This window comes from Mus caroli, unplaced genomic scaffold (genome assembly GCF_978045245.1).
Source record: "Mus caroli unplaced genomic scaffold, Mus_caroli_1 scaffold_1, whole genome shotgun sequence".
NCBI classification, from domain to species: domain Eukaryota; kingdom Metazoa; phylum Chordata; class Mammalia; order Rodentia; family Muridae; genus Mus; species Mus caroli.
In genome coordinates, this window is record NW_028227256.1 from 40,399,487 (window position 1) to 40,414,857 (window position 15,371).

A 15,371-nucleotide genomic window follows, 5' to 3' on the forward strand; every position below is an offset into this window, starting at 1 on the left:
TCCTAATGATAGTCTGCTATACTTATAGATAGGCGCCTTGTCCGGTCACCATCAGAGAATCTTCCTCCAGAAGCAGATGGGAACAGGTGCAGAGACCCACAGCCAGACATGCTGCCAAGGACTCTAAACTATAGGTCTCCATCAAGTCCTGCCCCTTGGAGCCTAGGCAGTCCTGTGGAGGATGTGAGGAAAGGTTGTAGGAGTCAAACATACTCAATTAGAGTCCCCTCTCATAACACTGCCATCTTAAGAATGTGTTCTGAGGAAACATATCAGAGTATACTCAGAGATGTCTGCCTAGACAGAATGTGCAAGAGGAAATTGGTTCAGTGAATTATTAGGAACACATCCTCCTCTTAAAATGATGCTAAAATAGCATTTAGCAGCAGGAGGAATGACGTTATCTATTAATTTTACAAAAAAAGGAGCTTAAAACCCTTTTGGTGTGGCATGGCCCTTTCTACCCCAGGACCTTTTTTGGTGCAGTCTGTCCTTCCCCTCTCCCTTTTCTCTTCCCAGTCCTAACTTGCTCCCAGAATCCAGCTATGAAATCCCTTCCTTCACACACCCCTGTGACCAGGACATTTTATCAGAGACATACTTGGTAACAGCCATTCAATTATAGTTTCATCCAGTAGTTTCTGCCCTGTGTCCCCCTCCAGATGAGTGCCCACAGCACTGCAGGTGAACCGAGGGAAGTGTGACACAGCTCAGTGGGGTCTGTAAAATCTTTCGATAGAGAGTGTTTTCTTCTTTCCAGTGATGCGATGCTCTTACCTATTTTTGACTCAAGCTCTGTTAATATTTTACTACTCAAGACTGAGTTCTTATTAAATACTATTTTCTACTTGCTGGTTACATGGCAATAGTATATTTTTAACATGTGTATCTTTTTTTTAAAGACAATTTTGATGTACTCTACATAGATTCCTACACAACATGTATGTGGTGACTTTTTTTTTCTCACATTGACATTTCCTATTCTTTATGCTGCATTTTCTGGAGCTTTCAGGATGGTGGACGCTGGGAAAACTGATCCTTCTTCATGGCTTTAACATAGCATTTATATCATTGCACCCATACGTGTAATGTTTCTTATAAGGTTTTACATTTAAAATCTTATTTGTTATTACTTTATGCATATATATTATATACACAGATATATACATATATAGACACAGTGTGTGTGTGTGTGTGTGTGTGTGTGTGTGAGTGAGTGTGTGTGTGTGGCCATGTGTGACCATGCACATGTGAAAGACACAGGACAACGTGTGGAAATCAGTTATCTCTCTCCACTGTGAGCTAAAGGCACCCAAGTCAGCTTGTCAGACTTGTGTGGCGAGCACTCCTAACTGCTGAGCCATTTTGTCAGCTCTAAAACATTTTTCTTACATTTAATTATTTTTATGTTAATGTTGTGTGAATGCATGTGCACCACCCATGTGCAGAAGCACTTAGAGAGCAGGAGAAAGCATCAGACTTCTTGGAACTAGAATTACAGATGGTTGTGAACCACCATGTGGCTGCTGGGAACAGAACGAGGTCCTCTGGAACAGCAGGAAGTGCTCTTAACTGCCAAGCCTTTTCTTTGCCCCCCTTTATGTTTTTCAGTCTTGCTGCGTAACCTAGAAGAATAGGATGGCCTTAACCTTGTGCTTATCCTCCTGCCTCTACTTCTCAAGAACTATGCTCATAGGCTTGTGCCATCATACTCAGCTCTGGACAAGTTTTGGGCAACTATGCTCTATCACTTTTCATATATATGAAGTAATATACATGATATTGAATTATAATCTATGCTTTTGTGTTTACATATTAAAATAATTACTTTTTCTTAATCTGTGAATATAATAAACAAAGCCTATGTTAATGAGCATGTTTCATATATATCCCCTGTCAGTTTTTAGTACATTATATATACTTTTATGATGACTGGAGGATATCGATTTTGGTTTTTAGAGCAAAAACTTGCATAAGATTAGAATATCTTGACTATACATAGAATTGATTTGTGGAACTATAAGGGATAGGTGCCTACTTTGTAGGATGATTTTTTTTAAAGATGTATTTATTATATGTAAGTTCACTGTAGTTTAGTTGTCTTCAAACACCCCAGAAGAGAGCATCAAATCACATTATGGATGGTTGTGAGCCACCATGTGGTTGTTGAGATTTGAACTCAGGACCTTCGGAAGAGCAGTTAGTGCTATTAACCGCTGAGCCATCTTGCCAGCCCCCTGCAGGATGATTTTTAATTCAACTTCTATTATAGGGCATCCCAGACCTGTTTCTTCTGTTATTTTATCTTATATATTAATTGTAGATGATTCCTGAGAAACAGAGAACACAGAAGAAGTATAAAATCAAAGTGAGGGTATGTTGTATACATGTTGCATGCATGTGCACATATGTGTATGAGAAAGAGAGGAAGACAGAAGAGACTCTTTCAGTAGGCAATCCACATCAGCCGTTCTGAAGTTGGGAGTTGAACCAGCTTCCATCCATACTCCAGCTTCTTTATCCAGCCTTACTTACAGACTGTGTCTCACAAAAATGTCAGCTTTCCACATTTTCTCTGCCCCTACTTCCACCTGGGGGACACGTGAACTCTCTCTTTTTCTTCAAGCTTATTCTAGCTTGAAGACAGAACACTGAGCCTCAGGCTTGTGTATCTTATCCCGCTCTTGATTTTATCATCCTTGTATTCTGTAGCACTTGATCATATAGTTTAAAGGGGCTTCACTGATTTTTCCTTTCCTTTCCTTTCCTTTCCTTTCCTTTCCTTCCCTTCCCTTCCCTTCCCTTCCCTTCCCTTTCCTTTCCTTTCCAACAACCTTCCCTTTCGAAGGTCATTTGAGGCAGGTATGGTGACATATGCCTACAGTCGCAACGCTGGGGAGACCTAGGCAATGGGATTGCCACCAATTGGAGGGTAGCATGGACCACACAGCAACTTCTCACCTCAAACAAAAAGTTTTTTTCCTATCTATTTGTTGTTCTCCCTTAGTTCTGAGACCAAACTTTAATCCAAAACAACCCTTTTTCTTCTTTAAGTAGCCTGACTCAGATGTTTCCTTCTGGCAACACAAAGTTAATGAGTACAATGTCATTCTTTGCTCTTCAAAGTAAAACATTATGTATCTAAAGGGAAAGTCTGGTGCTACTTCCCTTTTTGTTCCACACTCACACTGCACGTGGGAGTAGGGAACTTTGGAGTCCATTTGTTCTTTTACATCTGCATATTTTTTTTCTGGGATGCACTATATCATACAATAAAAAACGTTCCACTTTTCCTAGCCACCTGGTTACTAAACTCTGGAGCACCTGGTGCCATGATGAATCCATCCTTGTCAATCACTTAGGTACTCAAAGATGTTCAAAAGAAACAAGAGAAGCAAACAACAATAAACAATCAAAACTCAGAGGTTTCCCCCATACCAGCAACTAGAAATGCAAAGATTAGGCCCTAAGTCCCTGAAGGGCTCTCTAACAGGCACAGGCATTGCAAACCCCTCCCTCTTCCCTCTCTATTAATTCATTTGTCCACTGACTCATTTCTGAGACTAAACATCAAGGTTCAAATTGATTAACCTGTCTAATCAGGACTTACCAACTCATCCTAAGACAGACTTTTGCTTTTTCTCTTAAACGCCCCTCCCGCAGAAACATCTGCTGTCCATCTTTATCAGATCCAGAGGCAGCACCCTCCCCCAACACCTTATTTGCCCCTCCAGGGTAATAAAATCTCCTTTGTGCTGAGAATTTGGTGCCTGGGTGTGCTCTGTGCCAACTCTGAGGCTCCCCCACAGTGTCTGATGCAGATTCTGCTTCTTCCCTCCAGAGATTGCAAAATTCTACTTAAAGAAAAATTCCCTGAGGTTTAATTTTTCCCACTGTCAAATAAGGGAAACAAGATAGTAAGGACTGAGAAAAATCTGCATCCAGCATTCAGAGCCCAGGTGCCCATCAGTGCTCAAATATGATCCCCTGTTCTATATTGTCAGCCTGGAAGAGCTAAAATGGTTTCTTCAAAGCTATGGAGTTCAGCATCTCCCTAGACTCTCAGATGAAACATGGGCTCTGTAACTCAGAAGAAGCCCACAAGGGAAGGGAAGTGAATCCAGCCAGCCACGGGCTAGTGAGAAAGCAAGGTGGGACAATAGGTCCGAGGAGGCGGAGCAGCGAGCGGGTCCTGTCCTCGACATGAGGCCACAGCAAGCGCCAGTGTCCCGGGGAAGGTGCTCATTCAGCAAGACTATGGCAGTGGCACGTGCTCCCAGTTCCAGACCAAGTTCCCCGTGGAGCTGGAGAACAGGATTGATAGACAGAAGTTTGAAGAATCAGTTTGAACTCTAAATAACCTTTATGCAGAAGCAGAGAAACTTGGGGGCCAGTTATATCTTGAAGGCCTTTTGACTTGTTTAACAGCATACACCATCTTCTTATGCATGGAAACTCATTATGAGAAGGTCTTGAAGAAAGTCTCCAAAAACATTCAAGAACAGAATGCTCCCCAAGGCCTCCTCCTAACAGACCCCACTGAGAGAGGACTTCGAGATATTGAAATCACCATCTATGACGACAGAGGTGGAAGATAAACCACAGAATTACAGGTCCCGCATCCAGCTGGAACCTTCGTCTATCCCCTGGCCATTGGCAGAATGTCCCTACCTCCTCTCCAGAGCATTATTCTCTTGTCTCTGCTGCCAGAGCCACAATGCCACACCTGGAGTGACCGCTCATCACTCAGCATCCACTTTGTCTCCCAATTGTGTAGGACTCTGTGTTCTTTTGATTTGTTTCCAAGAAAATAAAGGAAGCGATTCTCTTTTTAAAATTCAAAGCCATTTAAAACACAAGCTGTTGGTCTGCCCAAGCCAGAGTCATTTTCTTACCAGACACCAGTGACACTGGTTCTCCTTGTCCCTTGGGTCAGTTTCCTAGGTGGCTTTATGATCCCACAAGTCATATCTTAGCTCAGTTCCTCCCCGAGATTAGTAGCAGGCTTTGAGGTTGTGTGTGCCTGTGGTCCGGCTGATCCGCCACTCAGATTCCCCAAGCTATCAGCCTTGACATGCTTCAGATCTTCAGATTGATTTCTGCTGTTCAATTTCAGAGGCTCCTTGAGAGAATAATATATGTTACTGGTTTTAATGTTGTAGTTATTATTAAGACAGTATTTAATGCAATTCCGGTTGTTTCTTTGAAAGCATTTCTGTTAAATGTGCATTACCTCGAGATGTTGGGGAGATGTTGTGTGTGTTGCCTGTTCATTCCACAGATATGAAAGCACAAGAAGCAGACCCTCAGCCATCAGCTCCGCCTGCCCCAGCTCTGCCCCAGTGTGTAAGAAGCAAGTGTCGGAAACACCTAACTCTAGTTTTGTTAGAAATATAACTTAGGAGAAAAAACTGGTAGAAATAATACTGTATGCTGCTAATTTGTAACCTACTGATAAACTCTGATTCATAGCCTCCTCACATACAGTATTCAGGGCACAGAAATCTTTTGATTGACTCAAGTAAGTTTTGGCTTCCGTGTAACTTGCAAGTTAAAGTTAATTTTTCCAGCTCTTCTTTATCTCTATACTCTCTTAGTATCGGAACTTCTTATGTTCTTTCTTTTAGAAATTTGAGAGCACTGTGTTTGGGAGAAGTTAGGAAACATAAGGAATGAATGAAGCAGTTGAACTTAGAGATAATGTAGATGCTAATACTGGATCTAATCTTTCAGACTTAATTTGTTTTCTGGGCCTTGTAAACCCCTTAGATCTGTGTAATAATTTAATTGTATAACCCTGATTTGTTCCTTTAAAGCCCATACTAGTCTGTCTGCCTTTTAATCTTGTTGCAATAATGTTGCCAAAATATTAACACATTAGTAAAACTTTTCTTAAATAAATAAAAAAATAATGAATCCACGTATAAGGGAGTTTCACTTAAAATACTAGACTTTCCATGTAAGACCCCTCTCCCTTTTCAGGCTGCATCTTTCACTGTGTGGATACGCCATGGTTTTTTATTCCTTTTTCACCTGTGTATCTGTCTCTGAACATTGGTGTCTTTAGTTAGGGCTTCGACTGCTGTAATGAAACATCATAAACCAAAAGTAAGCTGGGGAGAACAGGGTTTATTTGGCCTATGCTTCCACATCATCGTTCATCCTCAGAGGAAGTCCAAACAGGAACTCAAGCAGGGCAGGAACCTGGAGGCAGGAGTTGGTGCAGAGACCATGGAGTGGTGCTGCTTACTAGCTTGTTCCCCGAGGATTGATCAGCTTGTTTTCTTAGAGAACCCAGGACCACCAGAAATTACCCCACCCACAGTGGTCTAGAGCCTCCTCTATCAATCACTAATTAAGAAAATGCCCTACTGGCTTGCCTGCAGACCAGTCTTACAGAGGAACTTTCTCAATCTTGGTTCTCTCCTCTCTGATGACTTGAGCTTGTGTCAAGTTGACATAAACTATTCAACACACTTGGGATATTTCCATTCTCTGGCTATTAAGAAGACAGCTTATAGTGTCAGGAGAGGCTTGAGAAGGGATAGGTAAGAATTTTAATATCATCTACAAAGCTCCTTGGGGTAATTGGTGTTTAACCAATAGGACATGAAAATGACATTGCTCCCAGGCCTGTGAAGAAAGGATGCAGGCACATTCCTGAGCATCTGTTCTTAGTCACTATTTGACTCATTCCTTGCTTATTCCCTACTTCTTTAAAAGTTACCATAGAAAAGGTTTATCTGGAGAAGGATTCAAGGCACTTTTGCCCCCTGATTCTTCTCCATAGCTGTGTGCAATATGAACAGAGACCGGATTCTGTTGAAAACAAATTACAGAGGCATCAATGTCTGCTACAAGACACTGAATTTCTAGACAGCATTCAGTAGTGATATATTTAATTCCAAGTCATCTGTGTGCTCAGTGCCCTGATCTCAGGCCAAATGCCATTGTGGTTTGGATGGATATTCCCTTTTAAAAGGCGTTATCAATATAGAATCGCAGACTTCCACACTGTGGTCTTGTCAAACAGCAATTTGTGTCAAAAATAGGTATCCAAATCTTCCCAAAGAAGCTCCTTGCCTTTTGAGATATGGATGATTCTCAGCAAACTGGCTCTTCAGAAGAGCTCAACATTATTATTTAATCAAGGCCCGTGCTCTCGCTGAGACCAAAGTTTGGGGCAGCAGGACTCCACTGACTCAACTCTGGACAACCTTCACTGTTTTTGCAGTTACTCCAAAAAATGTTGCTGAAGAGTATTTTGTCGTTGCTGCTGTCTATCTTATAGGTTAGTGAGTTGAAGTTTTTAGAGAGTACAAAATTCCTTCCCAGTCCACACAACTGCTGACTGTCAGAGTTGAAATCTAGCCCAGGAGTGTCTTCTGGATCCAATCTCCTTTCCACCCTAATCTACTTCTGGGCTTCTAAAAAAACAAGAAGAATTCAATCTTTCCTTTTCAAAATGTTTTTTTGAAACAGGGTTTCTGAGTATAGCCTCAACTGTCCTGGAACTTGCTCTATAGGCCAAACTCAGAGATTTGCCTGTCTCTGCCTAAGTGTTGGGATTAAAGGCCTGGAGAAGAATTCGATTATCTGGTCGTCTTCGACATGTGGCCATGAGCCAGCATTTCCAGCATTGCTTGCAACTGAAAGACATGCAAATTCTTGAGAACCACATCAGGGCTTTGACTCACAGGCCCTGAGGTGTGGACTGAGTATCTGTCTCTAATACGTTTCCCCTGAAAGTCCCATGTCCACTTAAAGTGAGAGAACTGGGTGGATAAGTCTATGTTGCTGCGAGCAGGAGAATACCAATTGTTGCACTGTTTTCAGGTTACAGATGGGGACAGTTTGGCAACCTGAACCCTCATGCTATAAGGTGAATCCCTCAAGGACTAAATACTCCTGCTGTAGCAGGAACACTAAAAAGGCTAAACACCAGCACCGTAAGCCAATGTGAATCAGGTGGTGTCCTCATTTCCAAAAGTTTTGGCTGCTTCCAAACTGCATTGTGAGTTTCACAAAGGCAACAGAGTTAACTCTGATCTCAGTTTTAATCTAGACAAATAACCTCCTACTCCTTCCCTAGTGGGTTGTCACTTCCTGCAGCAGATGACCTCAGAACTATGGCATATGTTGGATGGGGGCTCTCTTCCATCTCTAAGGAAGCCCACAGTCTTTTCCTGTGCTGACCCAGGTTGGAGTCTCTAGACAAAGCTCCATGCCTGGAGCTTCAGCAGATAGATCCATGTGCTAAGGAAACAATGATCAGTGACTCCTGGTGTAGACATCAGATCCATGGTATTTGTTCACAGTCTCTTGAGCACGAGAAACAATCAGACAGAGGACTTCAAATATTTGAACACGACTCAGTGGCAATTTTCAGTGGGTCGGATGTCAGTAGTAGTTGAAAAAAAAAATAATCTGGGGCTGTGACATTTCAAAGTCTTGCAGGTCTCGCTGAAGTCCTCAAGGAAGAGCACTGCAACTTAACATCTTCCAGAAGAAAGTGCTGGCTTTGACATGCCCACTCTTCAGCAGAATGACTCAAGGTGTTGTTGACTTTCCTGGGCTACTGGTGCCACCATGTCAAGATATGACTAAACAAGGTGGTTGGCAGAGAGCATGGCAATGGAATTAAGGCTAGTATCTCCTTGGGTCACTATAGAGGCAAAGGAGTACAGCAGAGTAGAGAAGAGCTCTTCTGCGCATGAGCAAACACACACACACACACACTGTTCTGATGGTCTGGCTGCTCCCATCATTTCCAGGAATGCTCAGTGTCTTCCATGCTACACATTTACTAATGTCACGATGAGTGTGATCACCACACCAGAAGGACAATGATAGATGTGCTTAAGTCACAGTGAGCTAAGACATTTGCCTGGGCTTTTTCCGCAGGGGTGAGTCAGCTGTAGCTACTTGTTGAGTTAGATTGGGGTGCCTGTTGATAGGGGCACTCTCAGCCCCAGGGAGAAAGTGCTCTGAGCAGATAAACCCTGTGGAAAGGCAGGCTCAGGCAGCTGAGGCTCAGACCTCTCCTAGCTCCTGACTGACTTGTCTCCAGTATGATAACTTCCCCTCTGTGTCTTTTGCTTCTGTCAGTAGAGGCGGGAGGGGGGGGGGCGCGGGGGGGGGGTGACTCTCACTTTCCCCACATCCTAATATTGTTGTGTAAATACACACTGTGTGCAGAATAAGTCTCTGTAACTTTTAACTATTGTCACATAAATATTGGGAGAACCAGGGCCAAAGCATATTTGAAAAATGATGTGTTACAATCCATTTCCATGCAGGTGCTTATATCTATAATACTTTACTTTCATCAATAACAATTTATTGGTAACAAAGGATGTAATCTGTCCTCTATCATACAACACACACCACACACACACACACACACACACACACACACCAAATGTCAAAAGGAAGAGAGAAACAGAGAGGAGAAAAATATATGGTTTTTATTCTCTGGTTTTATAAATACTGAGATATGCACCTTAAAAAAAAAGGTACTACCCACATTTGCCAGGAAATATGTGCCTTATTGGGTCATCAGAACTTCCACTGACAACTATATAATAAGAAAAGAGGACAAAGCATTTGGAAGGTCCTAAGCAATGTGAGCACACGTTATCCAAGTATAAGACATCATGTTATTTAGGGAAACTGGAGATGGAACTGCCTATAGTCTGAATGTATGCTCAAATCTGATGGGCTGGAACCTTAGCTCCACATAAATCAGTGTGGAGGAGAGGTGAGAACTGGTGGGAGGTGTTTGGGTCATGGGTACCAGTCTTCTTGGATGGATACCAATGTCTTCTTTTTAAGCATGAACTCTCATTCTCAAAGACTGGATTTGTTCCTGTAAGATGGAGTTGTTATAAAACAATTCTCTCTCTCTCTCTCTCTCTCTCTCTCTCTCTCTCTCTCTCTCCAAACACACACACACACACACACACACACACACACACACACACACACACACTTACCTTTTGCTTTCTTTCAGGAATCTACACATCATGAAGTCTTTACCAGAAACCAAGTATCTGCTACTGCCATGTTTGTGAACATCCCAGCTTCTGAAGCAAGACTCAAAATAAATCTCTTTAAAAAAAAAAAAAATCAGTTACCTGGTCTTTGGCATCTTGTCCTAGAAATAAAAACAGTTTATTTCATTCTAGATGAATTATAGGGAAGTTAAATGGGAACAATGGTGGGAGGTAGGTCTCATGGATAAGAGCACTAGCCACTCTCCTGGCCCACTGAACGTCATAGATACAGTATCCAGCATGGACACACTCTGGGGAACCTTTGAGATTTGAAAATGCAGTGGCAGTGAGGGATATGACACAACATCAGCTCGTCAATAGCAAGATAGCCCTTCAAAAGTCAAAGGTCCACCGTGGGCCAGGCATGGTGGTACCGGCCTATAATCCCCGCACTCAGGAGACTGGGGCAGAAGGATCATTAATCAAACACCAGCTTGTGATGTACAGGACCTTATATCAGGCCAAAACCCAAACAAAACATACCAGCATTACAGACCTACCTTCTTGCTAGAGTCTCTATGCTCCTGGCTTCAGCACGGCCACTGAGAGGCCTAGCAGGTGTGTCGAGCATCACATGTCCTTTCATCTGGTGACAATTACATCCTTCCAGTTGCTTATGCTAAGATCTGGGATTTCTCCTGTTTCCTCTCATATCTCCCTGAGAAAGTCTGTAGCTCCATGTCAAAGGAGACTCTGGATCTACTCACTTCTTCTTACCCTGAATCCTGGAAGTGACCTATGCCTTTCCTCCCTTTGTTCCACTCATCCCAGGACAGGAACTCTTTCAAACGCCATGCCAGCACCACTGTCCTCTGACCCACACTACTGCTCCATTCTCCCACATTAGAGCTATGCTCCTGCTGCATGATCTAGCTCTTCAACAAAGTAGGGCAATCCCATTTGGAGCTGCATCTGTCTTTGAGTCTGGATGCTTTCCCCTCAAATAAGCACTTAGACAACTCCATCCTTATGCCCATGGGTTTGTGCTTACCTGACTAACCTATTTGGCTCCCTATACCTCCCAACTCCAAGCAATGCTTCCACAGTTTGCTGAGTCAGCTTCAGAGGGTCATCCCTAGGAAGCACAAGTTCCCTGGAGATTTAGAGATCTTCCTTTGGCCAGTGAAGCAGCTCAGGCTATGGGAACTACTCTGGATAATGAGTAGCACTCAGTAAATATTTGTCCAATAAACATGGAAGAAATTAATTTTTCAGAAGTGTGGAAGGTTTATTGGAAAAGGCAAAGTAAATACAGGTAGAGATAGCCATCTGAAATCCAGGATTAGGCTGGGAAAAGAATTAGGCTAGAGACAGGGTTGGTGTGAGAACAAAACCAATGAATGCACAGGTTCAAAGCTCCTGGCTTCCAACAAAATGGCATCAATCTTCCTGTCATGGGCTGCAGTTTTAAAAGCTTTATTGGAAATGATAGTGCTATGTTCTGCTGAGTGGGTTTATAATACCCACTCTGACTTTGTTGGGCATCTTGATTCTGATTTTTTAGCATGAAAATAGTGTGGCTGTGAATATCTTCATGAATATAACTTTGCTGTGCTTAGGGACTTGTCTTAGTGAGGGTTTTACTGTTGTGAACAGACATCATGACAAAGGCAACTCTTATAAGGGCAACATTTAATTGGGGTTGGCTAACAGGTTCAGGGGTTCAGTCCATTATCATCAAGGCAGGAACAAGGGAACAACCAGGCAGGCATGGTGCAGGAGCAGCTGAGAGTTCTACGTCTTTGTCTGAAGGCTGCTAGCAAAATACTGGCTTCAAGGCAGCTAGAGTGAGGGTCTTAAGCCCACACTCACAGTGACACACCTACTCCAACAAGCCATACCTTCTAATAGTGCCACTCCCTGGGCTGAACATAAACAAACCATCACATGGGCATTGCCATTGGCAGATGCTATTAGGGATGTCACTGGTCTCTATCTAAAGGCTTGTACCTGATTCTGAAATATCAATATGTTAGGGTATATTTACTTCACCATATGGCCACACCAACACCTAGTTCATGCAAAGTCAATACATGTCTTTCCTTTCCTTTAGGCTTGCTCTGTGGTCCTTTTCTCCTTAACTCCCTTCAGTCTTACTGCTTCTTTAAAAGCCAGTTTGTATTCCTAAATACCAACATGAAGGGTTAAAAAAACTACTTTAAACGATTTTTTCCTGATAAGAGTGAATTAAAGGTACAGAGATGGCTCAGTGAGTAAGAAAGCTTGCTGACCAAGCATTCGGGCCTGGGTTTGGATCCCAGCAACCATGTAGAAAGCCAGAAAAATGTAAGGGATTTCTGAGGGACAACCACCATCATTCCTACATGGTCTAAGTGGCTATTGCACCAAATTGTTAAATACACACATTATCCATTAAGCGAGACACACCTTTTATCTGATTGCAAAGAACCTTCTCTGACCATTATGTTAGTTCCCACAAAAAGTCCTGTTATTGCTACTTATTACACTTCTAGATGTATTTATAGTTTTTTTCCAATTTATAAAAGTTTCCATTAGTATATTACAACTAAATCACCAGAGTTTCAAGGAGAGAATATTTACTTTTCATGGATGTATAAACAAAAATAAAACATGAAAAAAAAAAGTCACTTGTCCTGTCAAAAATTAAACCATTTAATAAAATAAATATAGGGTTATGTTGAGCATAGGCATTAATTTCTCTAAGATTTGGTGAGGCCAAACATCTGCCCCAACACTGGGAGTAATTGGGACCAGTTGGATCCAGGAATGCAGGAACCCCTACCCTGTCAGTGGCATGGGGTCTGAGCCAGTGCCCTGAGCAGATCTTGGGCACTAACTCTGCAACCAGTCCCACAACACCAGGGTTGTGGGACTTGATTCCCAGGTGCTCTAAGATACCCAGGATCATAGGATCACAGATGCTTTAACACACCCAGGATCACAGAATCTCAGGAGCTTGGTCACACCAGGATTTTGGGATCCCAGAGGCAGCTTGACTCCCAGGAGCTCTGACATACCCAGGATCTCAGGATCCCAGAATCACAGAATCCCAGAATCCCAGAGACAGCTTGACTCTGAAGAGTTCTAATACAACCAGGATCACAGGAGGGACAGGCTCCAGTCAGAGTCAGTGAAGGAAGGTAGCACTAGAGATAACCAGATGGTGAGAGGCAAGCATAAGAACATAAACAACAGAAACCAAGGTTACTTTGCATCATCAGAACCCATTTCTCCTACCATAGCAAGTCCTGGATACATTATCATATCAGAAAAGCAAGAGTCAGATTTAAAATCACTTCTAATGATGATGATGGAGGACTTTAGGAAGGATATAAATAACTCCCTTTTAAAAATACAGAAGAGTACAAGTAAACAGGTAGAAGCCCTTAAAGAGGAAACACAAAAATCACTTAAAGAATTACAGGAAAACACAACCAAACAGGCAAACGAATTGAACAAAACCATGCAGGATCTAAAAATGAAAATAGAAACAATAAAGAAATCGCAAAGAGAGAGAACCCTGGAAATAGAAAACCTAGGAAAGAGATCAGGAGTCATAGATGCAAACATCACCAACAGAATACTAGAGATAGAAGAGAGAATCTCAGGTACAGAAGATACCATAGAAAACATTGACACAACAGTCAAAGAAAATGCAAAATGTAAAAAGGTCCTAACCCAAACATCCAGGACACAATGAAAAGACCAAACCTAAGGATAATAGGTATAGAAGAGAGCAAAGATTCCCAACTTAAAGAACCAATAAATATCTTCAACAAAATTATAAAAGAAAACTTTCCTAACCTAAAAAAAAGAGATGCCCATGAACATACAAGATGTCTACAGAACTCTAAATAGACTGGACCAGAAAAGAAATTCCTCCTGTCGCATAATAATCATAACACCAAATGCACAAAACAATGAAAGAATACTATAAGCAGTAAGGGGAAAAGGTCAAGTAACATATAAAGGCAGACCTATCAGAATTACACTGGACTTCTCATCAGAAACTATAAAAGCCAGAAATCCTGGGCAGATGTTATACAGACCCTAAGAGAACACAAATGCCAGCCCCAGCTACTATACCCAACAAAACTCTCAATTACCATAGATGGAGAAACCAAGGTATTCCATGACAAAACCAAATTTACACAATATCTTTCCTCAAATCCAGCCCTACAAAGGATAATAGGTGGAAAACACCAACACAGGGAGGGAAACTACACCCTGGGGGAGTGGGGGGAGTAATCTTCTTTCAACAAACCCAAAAGAAGATAGCCACACAAATATAATTCCACCTCTAGCAACAAAAATAACAGGAAGCAACAATCACTTTTCCTTAATATCTCTTAATATCAGTGGACTCAATTTCCCAATAAAAAGACGTAGAGTAACAGTCTGGATACATAAACAGGACCAAGCATTTTGCTGCATACAGGAAACGCACCTCAGTGACAAAGACAGACACTACTTCAGAGTAAAAGGCTGGAAAACAATTTCCCAAGCAAACAGTCACAAGAAACAAGCTGGAGTAGCCATTCTAATATCAAATAAAATCAACTTTCAACCTAAAGTTATCAAAAAAGACAAAGAGGGGCACTTCATACTCATCAAAGGTAAAATCTACCAAGATGAACTCTCAATTTTGAACATGTATGCTTCAAATGCAAGGGCAGCCACATTCATAAAAGAAACTTTACTAAAGTTCAAAACACACATTGCACCTCAAACAATGACAGTGGGAGACTTCACCACCCCACTCTCAGCAATAGACACATCATGGAAACAGAAACTAAACAGAGACACAGTGAAACTAACAAGTTATGAAGCAAATGGATTTTATAGATCTATAAAACATCTCATCTTAAAACAAAATAATATACCTTCTTCTCAGCACCTCATGGCACCTTCTCCAAAACTGACTATATAATTGGTCACAAAACAGACCTCAACAGATACAAGAAGATTGAAGTTATCCCAAGCATCCTATCAGATCACCACGGACTAAAGCTGGTCAATAAATAACAACAAAAACAATTGAAAGCCCACATACACATGGAAGCTGAACAACACTCTACTCAATGATAGCTTGGTCAAGGAAGAGATAAAGAAAGAAATTAAAGACTTTTTAGAATTTAATGAAAATGAAGGCACATCATAACAAAACTTATGGGACACAATGAAAGCATTGGCTAGAGGAAAACTCATAGCTCTAAGTGCCTCCAAACCCTAGCCCTAGCCCTAGCCCTAGCCCTAGCCAGACATCCTAACCTCAGCATCATACACATTGATTGAAATATTCACTGTGTGTAACAAATGTCCACAATGGGTATG

The 15,371-nt window shown here is 41.8% G+C and overlaps 1 pseudogene; it reads left to right on the plus strand.

The window, feature by feature from the left end:
• The first annotated feature begins 4,203 nt into the window (after positions 1 to 4,203).
• LOC110289309 (golgin subfamily A member 7 pseudogene) lies at positions 4,204 to 4,598 on the plus strand (annotated as a pseudogene).
• Positions 4,599 to 15,371: the final 10,773 nt, after the last annotated feature.